The 27,497-nt window shown below is 44.7% G+C and overlaps 1 protein-coding gene across 1 annotated transcript in view; it reads right to left on the bottom strand.

Annotated features, from left to right (window-relative positions):
- The window catches only part of LOC138569455 (metalloproteinase inhibitor 1-like), a 119,686-nt gene extending 100,055 nt beyond the window's left edge, over positions 1 to 19,631 (bottom strand). The window contains exon 1 of the mRNA XM_069647436.1: positions 19,517 to 19,631. The gene's annotated coding sequence lies outside the window, so the exon portion shown is untranslated. The remainder of the gene's footprint in view (positions 1 to 19,516) is intronic.
- Between the last annotated feature and the right edge of the window lie 7,866 nt (positions 19,632 to 27,497).

The following is a 27,497-nucleotide window of genomic DNA, read 5'->3' as shown; positions in this document are numbered from 1 at the left end:
ACACCTGCAGAACTATGCCGCAACCAATAGAGCTGGGAGCAGCAGAAGTATAAAAACGCACTTCGTTATAGGCCTTGTACTCTGAAATCAGAGCCCACACTGGGTCAAAATGTGGCACATAGTTCCCAGTTGCTTGCCACATAATCTACATAGTCTTTCAGCTCTAGGTACGCCCACCCATGCCCCCGTGTTTTCAAAGTCGGGGAGAGTTTGTAAGCAAATTGCCAAAATAAATCTTATCAGCCTTGGAAGGCGCAGCTTTGTCAGGTAAGATTTTGGAAGGCCAAATATGAAAGCCTGGCAGGCATAGGTCTCAAACTTGCAGAGGCCAGCCAAATGATCGAGGGACTCTACTGCATTGAGGCGAATGAGTTTCACTTCGATCCTTCTCAGGTTAAAATCCAGTCTCTGGGACCCTATCCAGACCCATCTCCACTAAGCATTGCTTAGCCATGCTATCCAGATCTATATACCATATATGCTTAGAAAAATTCTTATAATTAACATGTACTTTTGCATTGAACGTTAGGTCCATTGTTGGTGGCGCCGTCAGCATCATGTCACCCAACCTGCTGCTCAGAAATCTCCATGTTGTTCTCACATACTTTTATATGTTTCAGAATGACTTTTTAAGAACAATAAATTCTGTTCTGTAGTCTTTAAGAGAAAACATTTCTAAAATGAGAAATGATGTAAACATTTTCTGAATTTTCCTTTTCACCTTTCTTATGGAGCCTTTCCGAAAAGCGTAAAGCTACTTTAAGGTATTTCTAACAAACAGTACCTATAAGAAAAGAAATTCCCAGGAAACGCTGGTCATATCACCTTGTAAATTATAAAATTAATTAGGGTTTGCTTACGGTCGCTGAGTCCATGTGTAACAAAGACGCGTAACCACCCTACTGTTAATGGGGCGGTGTTCAGTAGTTTCCAGGGTGTGCTCCCACGGTCTGCATTTGGGTATGCAAGTAATTAAAAAATATGTCCTAACAGATCTGTCATCGGCTCTTGCGTCCTTCACCCTGTAGGCATTGACATTGCTTCACAGCTGGCACCTGAGCCACCCAGACTTTCATAAGATCTCTCTATGTGTATTTCACTGTTACGTGCACTGGCAGTGGTGCTTGTGTCCCCAACAACACCATCCTATAACCGCAGAAGAGAGTTTATTTGCCTCAATGCTGCTGGCATCAAGCCATCTAAAGGAGGATTGATTGTACCACTACATCAACTCTTGTGTCAATCCAAATCATTAGCAACTAGGCACATGTTCAGTTCCTTGGAATGTTCCTTTACCCTGATTGGACACTCCAAGCCACTCAAGACGTTTCAAGATAGTTAGGTGCCCTTTGCTAGTGTAGCCATAGATACGAGCGTAGCATTCCTCCAGTATTAAGTAGGCAGTTTGGTTTAATTCAAATATGCCTAGGTAATGCTCAGAAATAATTTACTGAAACTTTGCACCAGTGAAAATGCCACTTTGATTCGTATTAGCACTAGGGCAAAGTTGCACCATAAACATAAGGTAGTCAGATCTGACTCTCGGGCATAGGGAAGGCTCACCTGACTTTGACAGATTCTCAGTAAGGATATCTTAACCTATCTGTCAATTATGCATCCTGGATGCTCTTTAGTGCATAACTAAAATCACCTAACCCAATCAAAGGACAACTCAACTGTAATTTTATGCCCTGCTACATGCAGCTTCAAGATTGTCTGCACCCCTCAACAAACTCCCGACCAAGGTTTCTGACGGCTCCCCAAGCCAACATGCTCAAATTATTCCAAAACACAATATGCAAATCAATTAAGTCATCGACAAATGTCAATTGAATACCTTCCCAACAGACACCAAAAATCAAAATACTCCACCTCTACAACCAACTTACATCACATTTCCATTAAATGCATCCTAGCCCTACAGGCACACCAGGCACCCATTCAGATAGAATAGCTTCCCTTCTCTGGACATAGACTAGAAACGTATGCAAACACAGAGCTAACGGAACTTCCATTCTGTATGCATCAATGCAACAGCAAAGTTACCTTGCATTTTCCCTCTCTATGTTCAAACCTAAGTCAACCCCCATTCCTTCGAAACTATGTGAGTACCTAGAGCGGTTGGGAGCGGTGCTCCTCTACTTCTTAACAAAATGTTTTACTGTTGCCATACTTTTATTTTAAAATAACCCGAACCCGAATGGTTTAGTTTTAAAATAAAAGTGTAGGAAAAATTTGAAACTTGCACCTCAGTGTCCTGCACTCAACATTCCCTTAAATGGCAGGTGTGTTTATTTGGGGGTTTGGGTTGCACCTCAGAAGGGGGCATGGCAATGGGGTTTGTGGGGAGTCGGGGCAGGCCAACAGTGAACATAGTTCCACTACTTCTTTTTGTGCACTTTGACCACTGCCCTGACGTGATCGTGCCTTGGAGAGGCGGAGCAGAACTCACGATTTTCGAACTGCCCATGAACACTAGGCTGAGACTCCTGGAGGCCGCGAGAATGGTAATGGGGAAACTGCTGTCTGAGAAGCAAGGAGTATCCAGAAGCTGCTGGTGGATTGATCACAAGTGCCTTGTGGTGAGTGAGACACCTGCAGAACAATACCGAAACCAATAGAGCTGGGAGCCTGAGAAGCTCCCCATCGCCCACGTCCATAGATGACTGCCACCTGAAAGGAAGCCGAGAACAAGATGCCACTGTAAGTCCAGAATGGGAGAACTGACAACAGCGAAGAATACCCGAGCGTGTCTGAACCCCGCAACTTTCCCCGAGGTAGACGAAGGTACCAGGTAGCACGGAAAAAGCGGGCGGCTGCAGGGGCAATAACATATGAAGAGTACAACTCGTCCCAGTCAAAAAGACTATAGATACATGGAGTAAAGTTATTTTATTGCTGAGAGCATATGAAGAGTACAACTCATCCCAGTTATAAAGATGAGATACACGGAATAAAGATGATTGATTGCCAATTGGAAAGGCTCATAAAGCAAGTAGAAAATAACCCTGTGAAAAGAATAAAAAGAAACTGAAAACAATCACCGGGGAAGGAAGGGAAAACCTCTTATGAAGAAATAGACAAAGAATGGTTAAAATAAAGCCTAAGCACGGCTGCTAAGGAATATGATAAAAGACTATCAAGAGAGATAGTAAAAAAGCAAAACCAAGAGAGCCCAAGAGTAGGGGAATTTAACAGGGGATCAAGTCCCATACAAAGTATCCAACGATGAATTGAGAGACTGTGAAAGAGTTATAATGAAGACAGAAGTGTGAGTGTTTGTCGTAAAATAAGCAGTAAGCAGCATACCTTAAAGAGGGCACCAAACCCAGAAGTGTTTTATAAGAATCATAAAAGCTCATGGAGGACATATCCGGAGTTTACTAAAGAATAGTGTATTAAACTCAAGTACAAGAGAGAGCGAGAAACATTGTTATACAGAGACTATCAGAAACTAGGAGACGTTTATGGCTCTTCCTTACATATGGTTTACATGCCAGGTGTATTAGGCATTAACTGACATTGTGAGGCATTACTGGACATTTCAGGATGCACTTAACATATGAAAGAAGCAACTGGCTATATAAGAATGTAACCTACATATTTTGAATGTGCCTAGGCTGTAAGGTTATAACAGCCTTAAGACTGCAGTATGGACAAATAGAGGCTGCACATGTATCTTTACTTGGCATACGATTCCTAGGCCTGACAGGCTGCTATATCGGTAAAAGAAATCAGTAAATGAACATACGAGGCTGTAGTGGCATATGCATGCCAGTGCCCATGGGCAATGTTGGTGCTACTGGGTCTACCCCTGTCATACGTTGACACCCTCCATGGCATATCAATGCAGCACCTTACTTAAAGTGTGGTTGGTATCTTAAAAGATCTATCTGCTTTAGACACCAGTCAGTCACTTCAGGTGATATTGTCAAGGTTAAATGTCATGTGATGTTATTTCATGTGATGTCATTTGGGTCACAGTTCCTATGACATCACTTCCTGTGATGTAATTGGGTGTGTGATGTCAAGTCCACTACCCCTGGCATTTTGGTGAATTGACATCCCTGCTCCCAGTCCCGAGCAGTAGCCACTGCCTGCACACCACAGAGAGTCATATTTTTCTTCATTTACATGTGAGTTTCTGACAGACCCCCTCAGGTTCCAATTATCAGATTCGGGCATGCTTGAAATTAAAAGATTTGCCGTGCTGTTAACTAACTCTCATGTTGCTTTCTTTGATGTTGACATCAGCCAGTACCTTGACTATGAATTGCTCATGATCTCCGTTTCCTGTAAATTTACATTGTGCTGTTGGAAAATGTGCCTGGAAATGGAATCTGTGGGCATTATTACAAGGTTGCCAGTCCAGAAACAATGGTACCTGTAAGCTTGCACGTACAGTTGTGTCCGGACCGGCAAGCTACGAGTTCTGCGGGTGGGAGCCTTCCCACCCTCCAGGTCTGACCTGGCGGGCGGAACGGCACCCACCCGCAGACCTTGATGGTAGTCCAATGGGACCCAAATGGGAATGGGGACTAATATTTTCCGGCGCCCAGGAATGGGCAATTACAGGGTCTGCCGGGGGTGTAATGCCCTGGTAATTGTCCATTCCCGGGTGCCGAAAAAAAAACCACTCCACGATAGCCATGCTGGTTTTACAGGCACATCTACTGCCAGAGTCGTAATGAGGCCCTGTGAATGGATGTACTCAGGTTGCATGACAATGCAGGAAGCAGCTATAGTCGGAGACCTACTCATGTAATAAAGCCGGATTTTTACAGATAGTATTAACTTTATTGACAAAGCATTTCAACTAGATTAATTGAATGAGAGTTATATATTGCGCTGCTGGGACCAACCAAATCGTATCTGGGTGTAGCTGTTATAAAATTGAATCAACAAAGTTACACCGGATCTGGAAACTTTGCTAAGTAGTCATAAGACAGAGCCCATCTTCCCTTGCCTGCTGAACCTCCTACGCTGCCAATGGCTCGGCAGCCCCTCACCTGCTGCAACATCCCACAGTGAGTCACACGCTTTGGCAGGGTAAGACCTGCATTGTGCTGCATTTTTCATGCTGTTGCGTGTTTATTTTCATTTTGCCTAAAAATTGAAATTCGCTGCTCTTGGGGCCCATGAGCTGCCTGGGAGGAATCCTTTTGCTATTTCAAACCAAACTGTGGGTTTCTTTGCTCCTTCTTTAGTGTGAGCACACTTTGTCACACAGTTAACGTGCCTTTCCAAGATGTGGATTATTTCTTTGTTTGAGTAGGCTCCTTGCCTGGTCTGCACTCCCTCCCTCCCATTGGCTGCCTGGGCTCTCATAGCACTATCAGGGAAACGGGGAGGCGCGAGCTGGTACACCAACTAAGGCCCATGAGGAAGGCTCTGTCTGTTCCCTGTCTGCTTCAAGTATGCTGCCCCCCCCCAGTCGCCTGTGATGCAGAGTGTACCCCTAGCCCTCCCCCTGGTCAACTGTGATGCAGAGTGTGCCCCCTAGCGCTCCCCTGGTTGACTGTGATGCAGAATGTGCCCCTACCCCCCACCCTGGTCGCCTGTGATGCAGAGTGTGCTTCTAGCTCTCTCCCTGGTCGCCTGTGATGCAGAGTGTGCCCCCACCCCTCCCCCTGGTCACCTGTGATTCACATTGTGCACCTCCCCCTAGTTGCCTGTGATGTAGAGTGTGCCCCTAGCCCTCCCCCTGGTCGCCTGTGATGCAGAGTGTGCCCGTAGCCCTCCCCCTGGTCACCTGTGATGCAGAGTGTGCCCCCCTGGTCGCCTGTGATGCAGAGTGTGCACCTACCCCCCACCCTGGTCACCTGTGATGCAGAGTGTCCCCCTACCCCCCACCCTGGTTGCCTGTGATGCAGAGTGGACCCCTCCCCCTCCCCCTGGTCACCTGTGATGCAGAGTGTGCCCCTACCCCCTCCCCCTGGTTGCCTGTGGTGCAGAGTATACCCCTATCCCTCCCCTGGTCACCTGTGATGCAGAGTGTGCTCCTAGCCCTCCCCCGATTGCCTGTGATGCAGTGTTCCCCTAGCCCTCCCTCGGTTGCTTGTGATGCAGTGTGTGCCCCTAGCCCTCCCTTGGTCGCCTGTGAGGCAGAGTGTGCCCCTACCTCCTACCCTGGTCGCCTGTGATGCAGAGTGTGCCCCCTATCCCTCCCCCTGGTCGCCTCTGATGCAGAGTGTGCTTCTAGCCCTCCCCTGTTCGCCTGTGATGCAGAGTGTGTCTCTAGACCCCCCCGGTCGCCTGTGATGCAGAGTGTGCCCCTAGCCCTCCCCTTGGTCACCTGTGATGCAGAGTGTGCCCCTACCCCTCCCCCTGGACGCCTGTGATGCAGAGTTTGCCCCCACCCCTCCCCTGGTCGCCTGTGATGCAGATTGTGCCCCTCCCCCTAATCGCTTGTGATGTAGAGTGTGCCCCTAGCCCTCCATCTAGTCGCCTGTGATATGCAGAGTGTTCTCCTACCCCCCACCCTGGTTGCCTGTGATGCATTGTGCCCCTGCCCGCCCAGTCGCCTGTAATGCAGTGTGCCCCTACCCTCCACCCTGGTTGCCTGTGATGCAGAGTGTGCCCCTACCCCTCCCCATGGTCACCTGTGATGCAGAGTGTGCCCTCCTGGTCACCTGTGATACAGAGTGTGCCCCTACCCCCCACCCTGGTCGCCTGTGTTACAGAGTGTGCCCCTACCCCCGGTTGCCTTTGATGCAGTGTGCTCCTACCCCCCACCCTGGTCGCCTGTGATGCAGAGTTTTCCCCTACCCCCCACCCTGGTCGCCTGTGATGCAGAGTGGGCCCCTACCCCTCCCCCTGGTCACCTGTGATGCAGAGTGTGCCCCTACCCCCTCCCTCTGGTCGCCTGTGATGCAGAGTGTGACCCCCCTGGTCATCTGTGATGCAGAGTGTGCCCCTCCTGGTCGCTTTTGATGCAGAATGCGGCCCCACCCCCCTCTCCTTTGGTCGCCCGCGATGTTACTCTTTCTAGCCCAATAGTGCCCTTTTTAATTTTTCTGCACGTGCATGTTGCTGCCGCCCTGCAATATGGGGTAGGCAGGCACCATGTATTTTCCCATTCACTTGACTTTTGCATCTGCCAGGCGACCACTCCGGTGGTGATAGTGCGCGGTACAAATGTCCTTTAACATTAACATTAACATCTGTGTGCTGCTGCTGCCCCGCAACATGGGGTAGGCACCATGTATTTTCCCTTTGATTTGACTTTCACATCTGTGTGATGCTGCTGCCCTGCAACATGGGGTAGGCACCATGTATTTTCCTATTTGCTGAACTTTTGCATCTGTGTGCTGCCGCCACCCTGTAAAATGGGGTAGGCACGATGTATTTGCCTATTGCTGGACTTTCTTATCTGTGTGCTGCTGCTGCCCTGCAACATGGGATCGGCACCATGTATTTTTCTTTTGCTGGACCCTTGCATCTGTGTGCTGCTGCCACCCTGCATAATGGGATAAGCTCCATGTATTTTCCCTTTGATTTGACTTTCACATCTGTGTGCTGCCGCCACCCTGTAAAATGGGGTAGCCACAATGTATTTGCCTATTGCTGGACGTTCGCATCTGTGTGCTGCTGCTGCTGCCCTGCAACATGGGGTCGGCACCATGTATTTGTCTATTGCTGGACTCTTGCATACGTGTGCTGCTGCCGCTCTGCAACATGGGTTAGGCACCATGTACTTACCCATTGATTTGACTTTCATATCTCTGTGCTGCTGCCGCCCCACCACATGGGCTAGGCACCATGTATTTGCCTATTTGCTGGACATTCGCATCTGTTTGCTGCTGCCAACCTGTAACATGGGGTAGGCACCATGTATTTGCCTATTGCTGGACTTTCGCAGCTGTGTGCTGCTGCCGCCCTGCAACATGGGGTAGGCACCATGTATTTGCCTATTGTTGGACTCTCACATCTGTGTGCTGCTGCCTCCCTGAAATATGGGGTAGGCACGATGTATTTGCCCATTGATTTGACTTTCACATCTGTGTGCTGCTGCCACCCCACAACATGGGGTAGGCACCATGCATTTGCCTATTGCTGGACTCTCGCAACCGTGTGCTGCTGCCGCCCTGCAACATGGGCTAGGCACCATGTATTTGCCCATTGGTTTGACTTTCGCATCTGTGTGCTGCTGCCGCCCTGCAACACCGGGTAAGCACCATGTATTTGCCCAATGATTTGACTTTCGGATCTGTGTGCTGCTGCCACCCTGCAACATGGGGTAGGTACCATGTATTTGCCTATTGCTGAATCTCGCATCTGTGTGCTGCTGCCGCCCTGCAACATTGGGTAGGCACCATGTATATGCCCACTGACTTGACTTTGCATCTTCATGTTGCTGCCGCCCCATGCATGGTGTCAGGCTCAATGGAGTTGATCACTTGTACTTCTCGTTTGCACTTTGCGTATGTTTTACCTTTGCACGCTCCACGTTGTTGTAACTCACCTATTGTGCTTCCTTTTCCGTAACCCGAAGCACTGAAACTAATCTTTTAAGTTTAAGCACCCAGATACCTAAGGATTTTGTGCACTATACAAATAAACAAACAAACAAACTAACAATTTAAACAGATAGGTTTTTAACTTTTTTCAGAAATTGGCAAATTACTCTACTTTCCTAAACTCCAGTGGAAGGCTGTTCCAGAGTTTAGGTCCAAATACAGAAAATCTGTGATCTCCTCTGGACATAGAGGAAGACAGAGGAATGGTCAGTAGTAACTTTTTCCCTGATTTAAGGGCCCGTGTTTCTTGGTAGGGGCTTAATGTATCTACTAAATATGAGGGGCTAGATTATTCAAACATTTGATTATCATACATATCATATTATACACCCAATCTTAAACTTGATTCTGTCCTCCATGGCTTGCCAGTGGGTGGATCGATGAAACCCAGAAATAGAAGAAGATTTACTCCAAACACCAGTCAAAACGCTGCATTTTGCGCCTTCTGCAGCCAATGCATTTGTTTTACAGGAACCCCGGCTAGACGACTATTAGAGTAGTCCAGTTGTGAATTTACCAGGCCTCCTATCACTGTCACTTCAGTTCTGATCCCAAGAGGAAGGGAGGAGGGGGACGTCTATCCTCAACTAGACATCTCCAATAAAGGAGAACCAAAAGCACACCCTACCCAGTCTTTCGAGCTATTAATGGGATGCATCACTGTCTGTAAAGATATGGAAACTTGAATGCAAATTGAAAGTATTGAAAGGCATCTCTAAGTAGAATGCACATGCAATAGCCAGTCACCATTTAGGGCTCAAGTTCACCAGTTTGCAGTAATTAAACAATGGGTTCCTCGGCATTTGGAGTAAAACTTTTCATCTCATTTGAAAATGTAAAACTATGAAATTTACATAAACGATTGAACATGCTAAATTAATTAGCACTGTCTGAGCTTGGAAATGTTCTTGAGGCTTCTGGGTGCAGCATACCACTCTATAAAACGTACCCAGGAGCCTGTGTTTAGAAGTGCAACAGCACAAATACATTGTTCTTCGGACTGGAGACAACAATTTCATAACATTTAAAGTACACATGCAAGGCGCAAATCTATTTTTATGACTTTTACGTCCATCAATCCATCATAGATATTGCTCAACTTCGAACAAATCTATATAAATAAAAGTTAAAATGTGTTTGTGGTGTGACTTGTGGAGATCATTGTTCCTATGCCATTTGGACACCCCCGCCTGTTCGCCGAATTTCAGCACCAGTCAGAATGTGTTTGTGGCTTGGCGAAGCATTGTTCCTTATTTTCTATTTTTTGTTTTTGTTTTTGTATTAAGTGCCTTTGGCTGCATTTAAAACCATGTTACACTGTTACATAATTAAACATTAAAATCAAGCTTTCTACCAAATGTCATAATTTATCATGAACAAACATTATGTAAATAATTAAAAGACATATCACGTGTCATTAAGACTTGCAAACTGGGCAGGATATAACTTGTCAGCAATCTCACCACAATAACAGCAAACATAGACCTAATCAGCAGCTTACGGGGACCAAGGCCAGTTTCTTGGCCGCCCGCTGCCAAAGACCATAGGCTGAGGCTACTGTTATCAAGGATTCCGTGCCAAAAATTGTAGCCCAAAATTGGTCTGAAGTGTAAAAACGCACTTCGCTATAGGCCTTGTTGTACTCTGAAATCAGAGCCCCACACTTGGTCAAAATGTGGCATGTAGTTTTCAATTGCTTGCCACATAATCTACACAGTCTTTCAGCTCTAGGTACGCACACCCATGCCACTGTGTTTTCAAAGACGGGCAAAGATTGTAGACAAATTGTCAAAATAAATCTGATCAGCCTTGGAAGGCGCAGCTTAGTCAGGTAGGATTTTGGAGGCCAAGTGTGAGAGCCTGGCGGGCATAGAACTCAAACTTGTGGAGGCCAGCCAAATGATCGAGGGACTCTCCTGCATCAAGGCGGATGAGTTTCCCTTCGATCCTTCTCAGGTTAAAATCCAGCCACGTCTCTGAGACCCTATCCAGACCCATCTCCACTAAGCATTGCTTAGCCATGCTATCCAGATATCTAAACATACACTCTTCAAAAAATTCTTACAATGAACATGTACTTTTGCATTGAACTTTAGGTCCATAGTTGGAACCGTCAGCATCATGTCACCCAACCTGCTGCTCAGAAATCTCCATGTTGTTCTCACGTACATTTATATGTTTCAGAATTACTTTTTAAGAACAATAAATTGTGTTGTGTAGTCTTTATGAGAAAACATTTTTAAAATGAGAAATAATTGAAAAATGTAGTGAAGTTTCCTTTTCACCTTTGTCATGGAGCCTTTCCAAAAAGCGTTAAGCTACTTTAAGCTATTTCTAACAAATAGTACCTATAAAAAAGTAAAATCCCAGGAAAGGGACGGAAGGCATATCAGCTTATATATTATAAAATTAATGAGGGTTTGTTTACAGTCGCTGAGTCCATGTTTAACAAAGACGCGTAACCACCCTATTGTTAATGGGGCGGTGTTCAGTAGTTTCCAGTGTGTGCTCCCATGTTCTGCATTTGGGTATGCAAGTAATTAAAAAATATGTCCTAACAGATCTGTCATCAGCTGTTGCATCCTTCACCCTGTAGGCATTGACATTGCTTCACAGCTGAGCCACCCAGTCTTTCAAAAGAACTCTCTATGTCTATTTTTCTTTTTGTGCACTGGCAGTGGTGCTTGTGTCCCCAATGATGCCATCTTATAACTGCAGAAAAGAGGACATTTAACTCAATTCTGCTGGTATCAAGCCATCTAAAGGAGGATTGATTGTACCACACAAAGTCCTACATGAACTCTTGTGCCACTCAAAATCATTAGCAACTAGGCACATGTTCAGTTCCTTGGAATGTTCCTTTACCCTAATTGGAGACTCCAAGCCACTCAGGACATTGCAGGATAGTTAGGTTCCGTCTGCTAGTGTGGCCACAGCACTCAGTGCTACCCAGATACCAGCGTAGCATGCGTCCGGTGTTAGGTAGGCAGTTTGGTTTAATTAACATGTGCGTAGGTAATGCTCAGAAAACATTTACTGAATCTTTGCATCAGTGCAAATGCCATTTTGATCCGCTTTAGCACTAGGGTAAAGTTAGCCTATGGCAAAAACCTATCCTTACAATGCATTTTTGTACCCGGGCAAAGCTTGCCCCTGTTTTAATACTGTCCTATCTTAGCACTATGGCAAACTTTGCCTTAGTGCAAAAATGTATTGAGAAGATAGCTTTTTGACCTATGGCATACTTTGCCTTAGTGCTTAGATCGAACAAAGTTGCAATAATGTGGCCTTTATCTTTGATTCCCAGTATGATAAGGCGCTGTGTGGGTTGGAACCACGAGATATGACACCAGTCACAAATATTTGGCATCTTAGTCAAGACAACCAGCAAACTTCCACTTACACAGTAGGCACAATAGTACTACCTTTTGCTGGCTGTTTGCAAATCACCCATAGTTTCTTTAATGACCACAAAAAAGGTGTAGAAATGGAGGACTCAAGTAAGTTAGGTGACAATATTCCTTTTAATTCACTGACTTCCAGAGCTTTAAAAGTTAAACCCTCACTATATAAAGTACACTATGAAAATGGCTATTCGGCTGAGCTATGAAATAAAACAGTTTGCTCTAAATTAGTTGTGCACCACTAACATAAGATATTCGGATCTGACTCTTGGGCATGGGAAAGGCTCACCTGACTTTGGCACATACTTAGTAAGGATACATTAACCTATCTGTCTATTATGCAACCTGGATGCACTTTAGTGCATAACTAAAATCACCTAACCCAATCAAAGGACAACTCAACTATGTAATGTTATGATCTGCCATATGTATCTTCAAGAATGTCTGCACCCTTCAACAACCTCCCGACCAATGTTTCTGGCTGCTCCCCAAGCCAACATGCTCAAATTATTCCAACACACAATATGCAAATCAATGAAGACATCCGCAAATGTCAATGTAATACCCTCCAGCAGACACCAAACATCAAAATCCTCCACCTCTACAACCAACTTACACCACAGTTCCATGAAATGCATTCAAGCCCTACAGGCACACCAGGCACCCATTCAGATACAAATGCCTCTCTCCTCTGGACATAGACTAGAAACGTATACAAAGCACAGAGACATAACGGTACTTCCATTCTGTATGCATCAATGCAACAGCAAAGCTACCTTGCATTTTCCCTCTCTATGTACAAACCTAAGTCAACCCCCATTCCTTCTAAACTATGTGAGCACCTAGAGACCAAGCAAGTGGCAGCAGAGCGTGGAATAAATCCCAATCACATATCATAACATAGCATCAAATTAACACAACCACCAGGGTTAGTATCTAGGACAGGCCCAATGTTGCTTACCTAGCACCAACAACAAGGTTGGTATTTGGGACAGTCCAACGATTATTTACCTAGTACCACCACCAGGGATTGTTTCAAGACAAGTTTGAATGCTGTTTACCTAGCACCCCCAGGGCTGGTATCAGGGAAAGTCTGAGTGCTATTTAACCAGCAAACCATGGGCTGGAATCGTGGACTGCCCATGTGTTGCTTAACTAGCACCAACACCAAGGCTGTTGCAAGGGGCCATCAGAGTGATGGCTGCATAACATCCCCAAAAGGCATGTATTGGGGACAGTCTCAATGCTGTTTACCTAGCACTTCCATGTCATGTATCCGGTAAAGTCTGAATACTACAGTTCAAGCAGTGTTTTCCTTGCATCGGGACCAGGGGCTGGAATTTCGGCCTGCCCAAATGCTGTTTACATAACATTCCCTTCACAGGTATATTTACTTTTTACCTGGCAACTTCTGAGCTGTCATCTGGCAAAGTCACAATGCTTTTACCTCGCACCATCGACAGAGCTGGAAGCCAAGATAATCTGAAAGAAAGCCCATAGCACACACCCGAGCTGGTATCATGGACATTGTGGAAGCTGTGTATCTAGTACCTCCAGTTCAGGTATCAAGGACAGTCTAAATATTGCTTGCCTATCACCAGAACGTGTATCCAGGAACATCTGAGTGCCTTTTACATAGCACCCCATGGGCTAGCATCATGAACAGTCCAAGAGCACTTTAGCTAACAAGAACATGAATTCTGGTAAGTTGGACAGGGCCAATGCTGTTTACCTAGCACAGCCACCAGGACAGTTAGAAGGGAAGGTGGGAATGATGTTTACCTACCACCGCATCGGCTGGTATCAGGAACAGTCCAAGTGCTGTTTACTAAGTACAAACATCAGGGTTTGGTATTCAGCACCATTGAAATGCTGTTTACCTAGCACACAAACAAGAGCTGATACCCAGACAGATCAAATGTGATTTACCTAGGATCCCAAGGGTTGGTTTCAAGAACAAAGTAAGTTCTCTTTACCTGGCACCCCCATCTGCGACATCCACAATGCTATTTACCTACCATCACCAACAGAGCTGGTATCTGGGATGCTCTAAGTATTGTGTACATAGCCCCACCACCAGTGTTGGTAGCAGGGATATTCACTGTGTCAGTCACCTATCACCCCCAGGGATAGTGTCAGGGACAGTATGCAGGATGTTCACCTGGCATCGCCACAAAAGCTTTTATCCCGAACATTTCCACTGCAGTTTATTTAGCACCGCATGCACTAGTAAAATGGACACTCTGATTGTTGTTTACCAAGCACCACTATCAGGGCTGGTAAGTGGGACAGTCAGAATATTGTTTACTTAACAACCCCAGCACTGGTTTCAAGGACAGTGTGAATGCTGTTTATCAACTTCCACCACCAATGCTAGTATCTGAGAGAGTCCAAATTAGCACCCCATTGGCAGATAGCAGGGAGAGTCTTAGTGTTGTTTACCATCATCATCATCATAGCTGGTTTCCAGGATAGTAGAAATTCTGTTCATCTGACACCAATCCCCCTAGGGCTGGAATCAAGGACTGTCCAAATGTTGATTACTAGCACCAAAAACAAGGCGTGTATTGAGAAATTTCAAAATACTGTTTATCTGACATCAACACGAGGGCTGGTATCCAGGACTTTCAGGTTCTGTTTACCTAGCATCCTTTTTTCTACTATCAAAGACAGTATGTGTGCTGTTCACCTGCCACCACAAAGGCCAGTTTCTTGAAGAGTGTGAATAGTATTTATCTAGCATCAACACCAGGAATGCTAACAGGGACATTGTGAACATTGTATGTAGTGAAAGCTCTAAAGCTTGTTTTTGGTACAGTGCAGATGTATTTTACCTAGTACTCCAGAGCTGTTATCAAGGACATTTTGAATGATGTTTACCTAGCATCACCACCAGAGCTGCAATCTAAGATAGTCAGGTGCTGTTTATCTCAAGTGCTGTTTATCTTAGATGCTACTACAGCTGGCATCTAAGATAGTCAGTGCCATTTATCACAACCCATTGGGACATGTTGTGAATCGTTAGAAAGCCAACATCCAGGAGTCCCGAAACTAGCCCTGGGCATCTCAGGCAACCAGCAAATATACACTGTCCCTTATATCAGCCAATGACTGCTAGGTAATCAGAATTTGGGCTGTCCCGGATATCAGCCCTGGTTTTGGTGCAATCTAAACAGCTTGTGGAAGCCAGCCTTAGCATTGGTGCTTGCTAAACAGCATTCAGACTGTTCCTGAAACAAGTCCTGGGGTGCTGTGTAAAGTGCATTTGTACTGTCCCAAATAAGGGGTGCTGGAGCTAGGTACACTGCACTCAGACTTTCCTTGAGTCCTGATCATGGAGTGCTAGGTAAACATCATTTGGATTGTCCATAATACCATGCACTGCTCTGAATCCAGAGAAAGCCAAGGTCTAGGAGGGACCTTTTGTGAATCCTGAGAAAAAGCAGAGGAGAGCCTGGTTAGCTAGAAATGAACAACTACCAGGCGCTACTTTTGGCGCATACAGCCAAAGGATGCCTTAGAAACATGTATATGTGACAATAACTTTCAGTATTTGAGAAGGTTAATAAGGAAGAAATAATGGGGAAAAAAGTTAAAGTAGCCTCTCCTGGTAGCTATTGGTACCCCTGTGGTAGCTCCTGCCTACAGGATGATGCCCGACACCTGGGAGCTGGTTTTAGCTACTGCTTATCAAATTTTAATGTTGATTCCTAGAATACTGAGAAGTCCAAACCTGCTGTAAATTCTGAGAAAACTAGGACCCAGGAGGGACCTATAGTGGATCCAGAGAATTCCAGGCTCCAGAAACAACATGTTGCAATTCCTTATGTAAGGCAAGATCTTTGCCAAAGACCTGTTGTGAAAACTGTGAAATGTGAAAGGGTGTGAAGTGCTTGAAACTAGAAGTTAGAATCCTTAGGAGAGGACTTGTGATATAAGATGAAAGTAGAGAGGCCAGAGAGAGACTGCAGTCTGTAAATTAATGTAACAAGAACCTTCCCAGAAGATTACTTGATTTGTAATGCATTAGAATAGCGATACATTTTAAAAAGAAGGTTTTGATTTTTGCCACACTTTTGAAACATTTGCTTTTTTAGGTTAGAGTAGCCAAGAGGCTAAGTACTTATGATAATCAGGTGTTGGACCTTTTCATTCGTCATCCTTTTGAAACTTTTCTTTGTAGGATGTGGTATCTCAGGAAGAGGTAGGATTTATTAGCTTAATTTCAAGAATTCTCTATTGAAATTACAACCAATGAAGGTTTTAAGACACCTCAAATGGAACCTCGCTTTACTTTGATGATGATGTTTTGTTATTTAAATAGCGCTGTACATATAACATATTTACATACATCATAATCATCCCAACCAAAGTTGGAACTCATTTATCGACCTGGAAAGGATGAAAGACTGAGATGCCCCTGTCGGTATTTAAACCTACGACTTGCAGATCATACATAGATTGCAGCAGTGAGCGCTCAACTCACAGAACTATCTCACCAGCACATGTTCTCCACAGGCACTATTGTGCTTAGGAAAAGCCTTACTATTTGTAGTTCAACACATAGCGCATAGAGGGATTTACCTAACCCCTTGTACCATAATTAAGACGGTTTTGTTGTCACCTGGCTTGATTCTCACATGTACTATTGTTCAGCCATACCACTCAAAATTGCCATAAGTGAATTGGTCACATTCTGATACATTTTAATGACCCATATGGCATAGTGATAACTCCAAGAAACTGCTGTGGTTTAAACCATGTCTAGACAGAAATCACATCAAGACACCAACATAATGTGGGCCTACAGCCCACCATCCTGACACCCAGATCCTGTGACCCCCTATTATCTCTGGTTCAGGAAGATCTGTCATCTCAATGCTGAATACAGTCAATGTCGACGCTGTGGAGATTTTCTCCCCTAACGTAGGCGCTGGTCCCACCCACACCGAGCTTAAAAGAACAGTAAGCAAAGGGTCCAAAGGTTCACTTCTTTCCTTGAGTCAAGGTCTGTCTCAATTGTGCACTCAGGTTCCCCTTAAGGGAGACCAAGAGAAACAGGTCGCGAGCAACACCACAAATTCCCCAGCTAGTGACAGCGTCCTCTATCTGCTAATCACTAACCAGGAAGCAGCTGGCAAGTGACAACAAGAATGTCTTCATGATCTTCAGCCCATAGTAGCCAGAGAAAAGGTGAACTCTCTTCCACCATGCTATTTACAAGCCTAGAAATAACAGCTGACTGACAAGGACCTTGATGAAGAAGGGAGAAATAGCAATCTAAACCACTATGAACTCTGCACTTGCTGAAATTGGTGCTGGAAATCCAAGGGACCCATGTTCTATTAAAGAGACCTACCTGAAGAGGCAACTTCAAAGTAGGACCCAGTGTCAAACCTGAGAAAGTCATGGTCCAGGAGAGACTTGTTATGAATCCTGAGCAAGGGAAGGTCCGGGAGAGGTTTGTTGTGAATCTTAGTAAAGCCAAAGTTCAGGGTCGAACTGTTGTGACTTCTAAGAAAGACAAGATGTATGAGGTGCCTGCTGTTAATTCGGAACATTCCATGCTCCAGAAAGGACTAGCACTGTAGTGCCTACCAGCCCTGATTGTGACTCTTGATAAACAGCATTCAGTCTGTACAGGATACCAGCACTGCAGGCTCTGGGTAAATAGCATTCTTATAATATTAGATACCAGCCCTGGTGGTTCTACGTCAACAGCATTTGTGGGCTGTCCTGCTTGTGTTGCTGGGTAAACCGCATTATAACTGTCCCCAAACTAGCCTACTGTCCTAAATAAGGGGTGCTGGAGCTAGGTATGCTGCACTCAGACTTCCTTGAGTCCTTATCATGGAGTGCTAGGTAAACATAATTTGGATTGTCCGTAATACCATCCCAAGAGGGTGGTGCTAGGTAAGCAGCACAAAGAGGTCTGGGGGTCCTCTACCAAGAACAAAAACATCCAAATAACCTGTTCTGTGGGAAGGTGCCCACTCAGGTCTAAAACCACGTTTTAACGCACTGTACCTTTCACAGAGGAGAATTTTCCACTTGCATATCAGTCTGGTCCCACCCACACAGGCAGTCCAGCATAGAAATAATAGGCAATTTTCCTCTGACCAAGATGTGACCAAGCAGTTCAGGCGGGACTGCTTCTTTTGGGGTGGAACCAGGCCTGATTTTTATAAGACTTTTCCCTTTTGTAATGACTTGGCAGGTATAGAACGATGGTCTGGAGGGACGCCCGGAGCAATTCCAGAAGTTAAGATTAATGCTAAAGATTCTAGCTAGCAACTCTTTTGTTTTGCTACCTACCACCAACACCACTGCTGGTATCTAGGTCCGTTTGAGTGCTAATGACCTATTAGCATCCTGAGGTGGGGTGCTGCCCAATCAGGATGCTTGGAACGCAGGCTGTGTTGTAAGACACAACCCCATGTTCCGAGCACCATGGTTAGCCAGCAAGCCCTTCCCGTCCCTTCCCTGCTCCTCCTTCCCGGAAAGACAGATTCTCTCGCCACATTCTTCCTCTTCTGCAGTGTAAAGAGCTGTTTGTAGGTGTGGTGTGATAGCTCCAAGTATCTTCCTCTGGGAAAGGTTCACAGCATGTGAATACAGCAAGCCATGGCAGCCCCTCTCTATCTCCGGAATCACGGGCCTAAAATGAGATACATAGTGTATACCGGGTGTTTCCATGCTTTCTTCTCATATCAGTAAGGCTCCAGGGATGCTGCAAAGATGAGAATGCTATTTTACTAGACTGTCCCATCCTATACCCTGCCCCAGCCCCCTTCACTTCACTGCCAGAATGCTTCTATTCCTTTAACTGCAGCACCCCTTTCAGGCGCAGGAATGCTGCACCCTCCACACATTCTCACACATTCCACTTTTTACCTTTTCTTCTGCGCATCTCATCATGAATAGCCACCTCTGTCAAAAGTTTCAATAAAAGATGAAATGGGGTTGCTTTTCCGCCGGGTAAATGTGCACGTGCACTGCTTAAAAGGAGTTTGCTGCTTGTGCAAGAGATGGGGAGACGGCTGGAGAGACAACCCGAGATGTAAGCCCCTGCCCCGATTAACTGACAAGCGCTGTTGGTGCCCTGACAAGCAAAACCCTCAACCGGTCACTGAGAACAACACATGAGCGAGTTAGAGGGAGGGTTGAGGCGGCTTTCAGCCTGCCAAACAACAAACTAAGAAAGAAAGAGCAATTTTCAAATGTCAGTCAGCACTTTCTCTGAACCAAATGCTCATGTCTCCCATAGTATTTAATACGTCCCTTGTGGTGAGAAGTTGAGTCTGCAGACTGCCATTATTGACGAATGGGTGCAATGTACCTGTTTTAGGCAGAGAAAGAGTGAGGGCGAGAGAGATAGGAAGAGGTATAAGGTTTGACAGTAGTAAGGTGAGAAAGTGAAATTGAAGCTGTCTGCAGAGGCCAGTGGTTTGAGCAGGCCTTACCGAGTGTGCTGGCCTGGAAATTATGTGAGGAGTCTCCAATTTGCTTCAAATGCTGCACTGATTTTGTGGGCAATTATCCTATGATAGAGCCCGAGAAAGAACAGATTGCATGTGGCAAGTATATACAGACCTGCTCAGAATAAAGCTCTCTGTGTCTCCAATCCAGTGCCTTCCAGCTCAGCCGTTCAATCCTGGATCCTCAGTGCTGCGGCAGCTTCTGTATCCAGGCCAGCGTTGGGTGAGAATATATTGTGGCTGATGCCAATTATATAAGATTCTCAGGGAGGGGCACACAGAGTTAACCTGTTCCAGCAGGAAATATTGCGTGGACGCTCCTATAAAATAAGAACACACCACGCCTATGACACGTATCCAAGGGAAATGCCAAGAAGGGCGGTGGTTAGGAAGACAGCGAGCGCAGGAGGCAAGGACAGAGAGAAATAAAAGTAAAATAGCAACAAAGTTAAAAGAACAGAAAAGTGAAAAGAAAGGAATGATTCAAAATTAGGAACTATCTTGAAACAGAGGCGGACATGGAATGCATAAAAGACAACCGTGCAAAAAAAAAGAATCAATAAAAAAGTAATGCATGCAAATAATAAACATATAATAAATGGCTCAAGCTTAGATGTATTTCTAATCTGGACAGTAGTAAATATTTACACAGTGTAATCCCTGTGGGCTCTACATGTAATGCTACTCATCCTGTGGAACATTGACACACCTGGGTATAGACTCACACACACGAAAACACACACATGCCACACACACACACACACACACACCTGGGCATACCTTTAAACCTAACTCCATTTTGCTCTTCACCTGGGTGTGTGAGATGTCATTCTTATCCATGCTGAATGGATGCTTCCTGGGATTCTGCCATTGTGGGAGTGGTGCTGCTCTGCCACAATGGTGAAATGGCAGGATGCAGGTTCAGTACTCAGTGGCCCTTCCACCTCAAGGTGTGACAATGCTTTTGATGATGTGGGAATTGGCAGTTTTGCAGAGGTGGTTCTTATGGCATTTGCAACGGTTGCTGAGGGAATTTGTTAAACCATATGAAATGATCATCAAAAGCTGTTATCGTGGTGAGGCGGATACAGTTACCATTTTGAATGGCGCTGCTGAAGGAGTTACACATGGGTAGAGCAGCAAACACCCAGACGTCAATTTCGAGAGGCAAAAGATGGCAACTTAAGTGGTACTACAGAATGAGTAATCGAATGCTACTTGGTCCACAAATATCAACTCAAAGCTTTCAGTAACAACCCTTAATTAATAATGTCCCACACTCCCAGCATATACTCTGAGGACAACTTAATATGCCCAGACAGCATAGGGCAAAAACACCCCTATATGCCCAGGTTCAGTCTTGCATGCCCATGTGTCACTACTGTATTACAGAAACACACAATACAGACCCATGTGAATTCTTCCATGCACATGTCCCACTACTGCATGCCAGAGGCCAAGGTTCAGTCTTGCATACCCAAGCCCAGCGCTCTAAGCCTATATGTAGCCATCATACACCAACGTATAACCTTATATGGCTTTATTCTAGCAGCATATGTCTGAGCAGCTTCATCCGGCCAGGTCCAGCATCACATGCGTACTGAGTGTATCTATTATCAGTACAAGATTCCCTCCCATAGAATATCTACAGTGCCGGCAGGAGCAGTGCAAGATTCTATCCCACAGAACAGGTGCAGCACAGGCAGTAGCTGCACAATCCTTCAACAAACAACTACTCCATCGGAAGACGCAGCAGTGGAGGAATTCTTTCAGAAGACCTCCAGCACACTCACGCCCTTCCCATCCCCAGCTCCTTCTACAAGCGGCTTCTGTCCCTTTCCAGGGTACCATCCTTTGCACATGCCCCTGGGTCCTGCCTACTCGATGATGTTCAGAAGCAAGCACTACTTTCCCTCTCTGATCCCACATTTCGGAGGTCTGCGGCCGCTCAGAAGGTGCAAGCATGAAATAGATCATCAGAAGTTAAAATGGAGAAGATTAAATCTAAGTGTGCAATGGACCAAGAAGCCTCTGAAATGATAGCCAAAGCCATAAAATGGTTAAAGAGAAATAAATATGTGTGTCAAAGGTACACACTGTTTCACAGCTGTAAGGAAGAAAGGTCTTTGGTGTCACCCAGATATCCGTTCACCCTTATTTACAGAAGCTGCCCAGCAGGCAAAAGGCATCCCTGTTGGTTTATCATGTATCTTTGATGACCTTCTGCTGCACACTCAGTACTAACAGGAGAACAAATGCAAAGTATGCCAAACAATGCATGACAGTTACGTTTCTAAGTAATCTTTACTTGAATTCGATTTTAGAAACAATTTAGGACTGTTACTGTGAAACCCTACCACAAACAACAGTATGCAATCTGTGTATAGCCCAAAACTCTCAAAATGCTCCTATAGATTGTACAGTCTAAGCAACTCTAAGGAGTTTACAACAATGCTGTTTCTTCCCACCCATTAATGTTCAGGGTCGCCCTTATCCATTACTCCACCATGAGAATGCTCAGCCAAGAACCTTCTCTACCTGTCTTTACTCCACTGAGGTGTTTATGTCCAGGCAGAGTTTACACATTTCACTTGTGATTTTATGATCTTTTAATGTCTTTCCAGCCTCAGGCATGGGAGGTGCATGGGCTGCAGCAGATGGTAACTTGCCTTCTCTCATTTAGGCCTCCTACTAACACCAGAGCTGTCACCATGAGAAGGAAGTTTAGTTCTTTGTAATCAACATGTTTTATGTTGCACCTGTACTATCTGTATGTATTTCATATTTAAACTTTATCATTTGACAAGACTACATGTAGAAATGTAGTTATGTTGCCCGAAACATTTATATTACAGGCAAGTCTTGGTGCTTCTCATGAGGTGACAGCAGGCAACTTAGGAGAAACCAGATGACAGTATTGACACCAAAATTCCTTGTTCCAAGCCTCCCTCACTTGTGTCCACTTGGCAGACAGTTTATGTTCCGATCACTTCCTCTAAAAGATTCTACATGAAAGTAGGCAATTGGCCCCAACAAGTACCTCTAATGCACAGAACTGTAGAACACACTGCCTTCTCCAAATCTTGGCCAGTATGTATCTGAAAAACCCCTCTAACATAACATAGAAGATAACAGGCTTGAATTAATTAGAGTGGAAGCAATATCTGTCTAATCCCATTAGCCTTAAAAATGTCTTCATGTTGTTATGGAGCCAAATTGGAACTAGATGGTGGGGAAGCAGCGTTGTTTCGGCGTTGTTTTTGAAATGTTTTAATTTATTTAATTCTTTTAAAGCGCTACACACCCATAGGCCTCAGAACCCTACAAAAACAAAACTTAGAAATATACCAACAAAAAATTAAGAAAGAAAGAAATACATAAGAAAAAAGCATTAAGAGGAGGGAACCGTTTATACACCCAATTGAAAATAAATATCTTTCAGCAATGACAATTTAAATATCCGACTACAAGTCTTAGAATCAAGGAACCCATGGGCAGGTATTTACACATATTTAGTATTTAAAAAACTTGGAAGGTTGCTGATTCCACATCCCACCAGAATACAATCCCTGTTCTTCTAGGATCACCAATCATCAAGTTCTATTCTGCGCAAGCATTTCAAATCAAAGCTTCTAACGACCCCAGGACTAGTTCTTGAGCAAAGCAATGCCAGTACTTTGTTTCGTAAAGCTTCTCTAGGTTCTCTCTCACACAGATTTTCCATATTAGTTATTATAAAGTTCCTAATAACTCAGTCTCTAATAGAGTCATCCTCAGGCATTGTCATGAGATACTTTCATAATCACAAATTCTGAAGATGATCTTGTTTGGGTCTGATATCCATAGATCCTGGCGTGCCCACCGGAAATGTCTCAACCTTGTCGGCAACACTAGAAGATAAAAGATTAGAGTTCTGTGAACTCCCACTTCTTATAATGGGAAAAGAAGATGATGTTACTTTAAGTGGAGATGTTGCTAAAATAAAATTCAAACGGCTTACATATCCAATATGGTTGTTTGTGAGTGATTATCCACTTACCTGCATGGAAGGTCCATTTGACAAGAACTATTTATTTTATCAGTGGCTGGGTATACCACCGGTAATACTTGGAGCTCTGTTTGACAGCATTTTTCTGTTTTGGACAAATTACATTTCCTAACCAAATTATCATGGATTCCAGCCACACCCTAAAATCAAAGAAGCTGTTCATTAATGATTGTGGCCTTGGAATGCTTCCAATGCTCAGGAGCAGTGTTTTTCTCATAATCCAACGACGACTGCAGTGTATGATGAAAGCTAATTTTAGGTCTCTGTTCACCTAAAGAATATGTCGCAATGGGAATCGTACAAAACAATGTAGAACCACAATTACTTTCTGAGTGGTTTTCAGCAATGATATCCCCAGAAAACAAGTCAGTGTCCCTATCGGGAGTACCACTGATGTTAGAGGGTATCTCAGTCTGCGCCTCCTGCGTGAGCTTAATGCCGAAACCTCACAGAGACAACAATTGTTGGAAATTGGGGGCATTATCTCGTAATTGGAAGTAATGGTATCATGCTTTGAGAGAGTGGGAGCATGTATGGCCTTAAGTAGAGAGTTCAAAAACGTATGTGAGGCAGCGCTAGTTTGCCAAAGATGGACTGTCTGTTGTGGGGGAAGAATCTGGTGAAGACGCAGAATCTGGCAGAGATGGAGTAATGTTGAGCAGGGTGGGTGAATACACTTCGTTGGGCCTAACACAGCGAAATGCCTAAATACGCCACTGCTTGTGAATAAACATGAGGTGCCATTTCTGTGGGTTTTGATGCAGTATCAGTAGGTGTGAAAGCAAATCTGTCAATATGAGCTATAATAGACAAGACAAGTTTACAAGAACCCTTTGGATAATGGGTTTTACCCTTAACAAATTATGTGGAGATATTTCGTAATGTGGCCCTACAGACAGTGGGGTAGATTCTCTAAACGTGTTCTTGGCCGAAACCTAGGATGTTCAACAAATGTCCAAGTGTAAAAGAAATATATGTGCACGAGTCACAGAATTGCACATGTCACAGATGCGCTGGTGCAAAAAAGATGCACAAAAAGAGGGCACAGCTAGCAGAAACTAGGTGTAAATCATGTAGTCAATCCAATTAAGTATGCAAAAGGGGAGTGCCTACCAAAAGATCACTGCTCCAATGATAACATGGAGGAGCGGAACAAGTGGGAATAAAAGGCGAGCAAATGATTTATTTACTAACACAAGATACGCTGGTCAACCCAATCAGTACTAACAATACAGTATAGAAGGGGAGCAAAGTGAAGAAGGCACTACTTCCCAAAATGTCTCATTGAGTGGCCTGCAAGCTGCTGCAACGTCTGATGAGAAGGCGAAACAGGAAGAGAGAATGGATTTATAGGGGGAAAACTTTCCTATTTGACCCGCCAGATGCAGAAGTCGTACTGAGGTACGATTGTCCACTGCAGGTATTACTGGTGATGATTGTACAGTGGGAGGAGAGTCCCACTTCAGCTGCAATGCAAGGGCATCCCTTCCCACCACTAGTGAAGCTATGGGGGCATGCATCATTTTGCAACTGGCTCATTTCAGAGAACTACTGGCATCACACTGGGGATCCCCCACTCTTCACAGTCACAGGCCCTACACCAGGACCTTAACGTGATCCTTGAATTTGTCAGGCAAGATCGAGCCATGCACCATGATGCACACACCAGTGCAGGAATAGTGAGGGCATTTTACAACATTGATGGCTTCCCTGGGGTGAGTGTTGCAATTGATTGCACTGATGCGACACTTATATCCCTCATGAACTACACAGCACCTGTACGGGAACAAGAGATGCTGGCTTTCTGTGATTGTACTGCCTGTGAGATTCATCCAACATCATCATGAATGTTAATGACAACTTCCCTTGATCAACAAACCAGGGTCCAGATTTCAGAAACTGTGCACCAAGCCAAGGGCAATTTTGCAAGGTGTTAAGGCAAAGTTTGGCCTGGTGCAAAAATGCATTGAAAGTATATAGTTTTTGCATTAGTGGATTTTTTGCCCTAGTGCTAATCCAATGCAAAATTGTACTTTCCATGGTAAAAAAGGTTTTCTATAGTGACCCCAGTGTTTTTGCACTGGGGCTAATACCGTGCAATATTGAACTTGCACTGGTGCAAAGTTGCTTTAATATGGCCCCATAGCTGCATCCACCGGCACAATGACATGGCACAACAATTTGAGGCAGAAAAATGACAGAGACACATGATTGCTTCGTAAGTACTGATACACAATCATCTACATATATCTACATGAACATATTCCATCATACATCACGTGATACCTCCCTCATCCGCAGGTAACAGTGGCTACCTCTTGAAGCGAAACGTACTCACCAATTCACGAACCCAGAGGCCAACATCATTACAACACAGCAAATATGTGTGTACACACCAGGAATCCTATAAAGCATGCATTTGGGACACTCAAGTCACGATTCATGTGGCTCTCCATTCAGGGGGAGTGCTGCCATGCAACCCTCTGTCCTAATGCAACATAATAGTCGCCAGTGCGGTGTTACATAATATTGCTCTCAGGCATGGCCTGCAAATTGAGATCTGTACGATTTGCACCCACAAAGGCAAAGGCAAGAGGTCCAGACCTGTAAAACTCAGAATTTCTAAACAAGTCTAGGATACATACTTGCAACCTTTCATCTCCTCTTGTGGCTCACTTTATAGAACACAATCATAGCTGTGATGATTTACGCTGGTGGTCTTTGGAACACGTAAGAGGCACTGATCCTTATGCCTCTGCTAACAGACTTGCCCCCAGAGAACACTGGTGGATTTACAACACCCAAATCCATTTAGTGGGTCTGAACACTCAGGAAGAATGGTCATCGATCCCTTATGGACCTATCTAGATCATCTGTAGATCCTAGATTTTGAACATTCTGTGGGTGAGGTTTACAGCTAGTCGAGATTTAGCACTAAATACACTCTGTCCATTTATACCTCACCTTTAGGTCCTTTAGTTTATTTTGGTCCCTTATGTAAAGGTTTTTTCATCGCTGGTTTTTTTTTGTATGCTTTGACCTCTTGGTGTTCGGGCTGCGATATGCCGCCACATCTATATCACTCCATACAACATAGACGTGAGAGCTATCCCACATCAGTGTCGCCAGTGGCCCCTGGGTCCTCACGGCCTAGCAGAGGTACATTCCAAGCTCTATTTCAGATGGCAGCTTTCACAATCTACAAAAAAGTTGTACTTTACAGCTCGCCATCATTTTTTAGACTCATTTTTCAGACTGTTTTGTACCAACATTTGTTTCTTTTTTTCTTCTGTTTGACTCCTTGATAGGTGCAATACTCTGCCTCCTCATCTCCTTTTCTAATTACTACACCTTCAGACAGGAGAGCTTTCTTGCACCAATGACCTCTAGCGGTTTTTGGAGCCACTTGGCCTAGGACAGATTTGCTCATTTCCAGAAATATGGCGGTATCATGGCTTCCGCGACGGCGAAACTAGTCCAGCGTTTTAGCGCTTTAATTCCAACACGTGACATAGGATGCAACGATACGTCAGATTGTGTATTAATAACACACACGCCGGTGCCGCGGTAGATTTGTTCTGTTTCCCTTCGCTGTTGGACCTATCCAGAGGACTGCGTTTTAAGGTAAGTCGGGCGCGAAACGTTTTGTAGCTCCTCCAAGCTTCCCTGGCGCACGCCGGCATTCCCCTGTGGTTGCTAAGCTACTGTTATTTGTTTTAGCCTGCAGCCGCTCCAGTCTAGGTTGGCGTTTATGACAAGTCAGGCCGCTATGATAATGACATACATTTCCAGGAAAGACCGGGTTTCCTGTTTATGTGAAAGCACTATGCCATCCAGCGCTTACTTCCGCCTAACTGGAATTTAATCAGCCAAGGCACTTTTGATACGCTTCCGGTCATGTAAAGCAATTAACTGCCTTTCACGGCTTTTGCCGCGCAATAATTTTATTCCAGTCTTGGCGGTTGGCGATTTTTACTAATCACACTAAGCGTTGAATATGTTACATAGGCTTCGGTTATATGGGACATTACTTCGCTAGTCTATGCAC

Source organism: Ambystoma mexicanum, chromosome 2q (assembly GCF_040938575.1).
Source record: "Ambystoma mexicanum isolate Mex_15411 chromosome 2q, UKY_AmexF1_1, whole genome shotgun sequence".
Taxonomy (NCBI): domain Eukaryota; kingdom Metazoa; phylum Chordata; class Amphibia; order Caudata; family Ambystomatidae; genus Ambystoma; species Ambystoma mexicanum.
The sequence above is the reverse complement of the archived record's forward strand: the minus strand, read 5'-3'. Positions and strand labels throughout refer to the sequence as shown.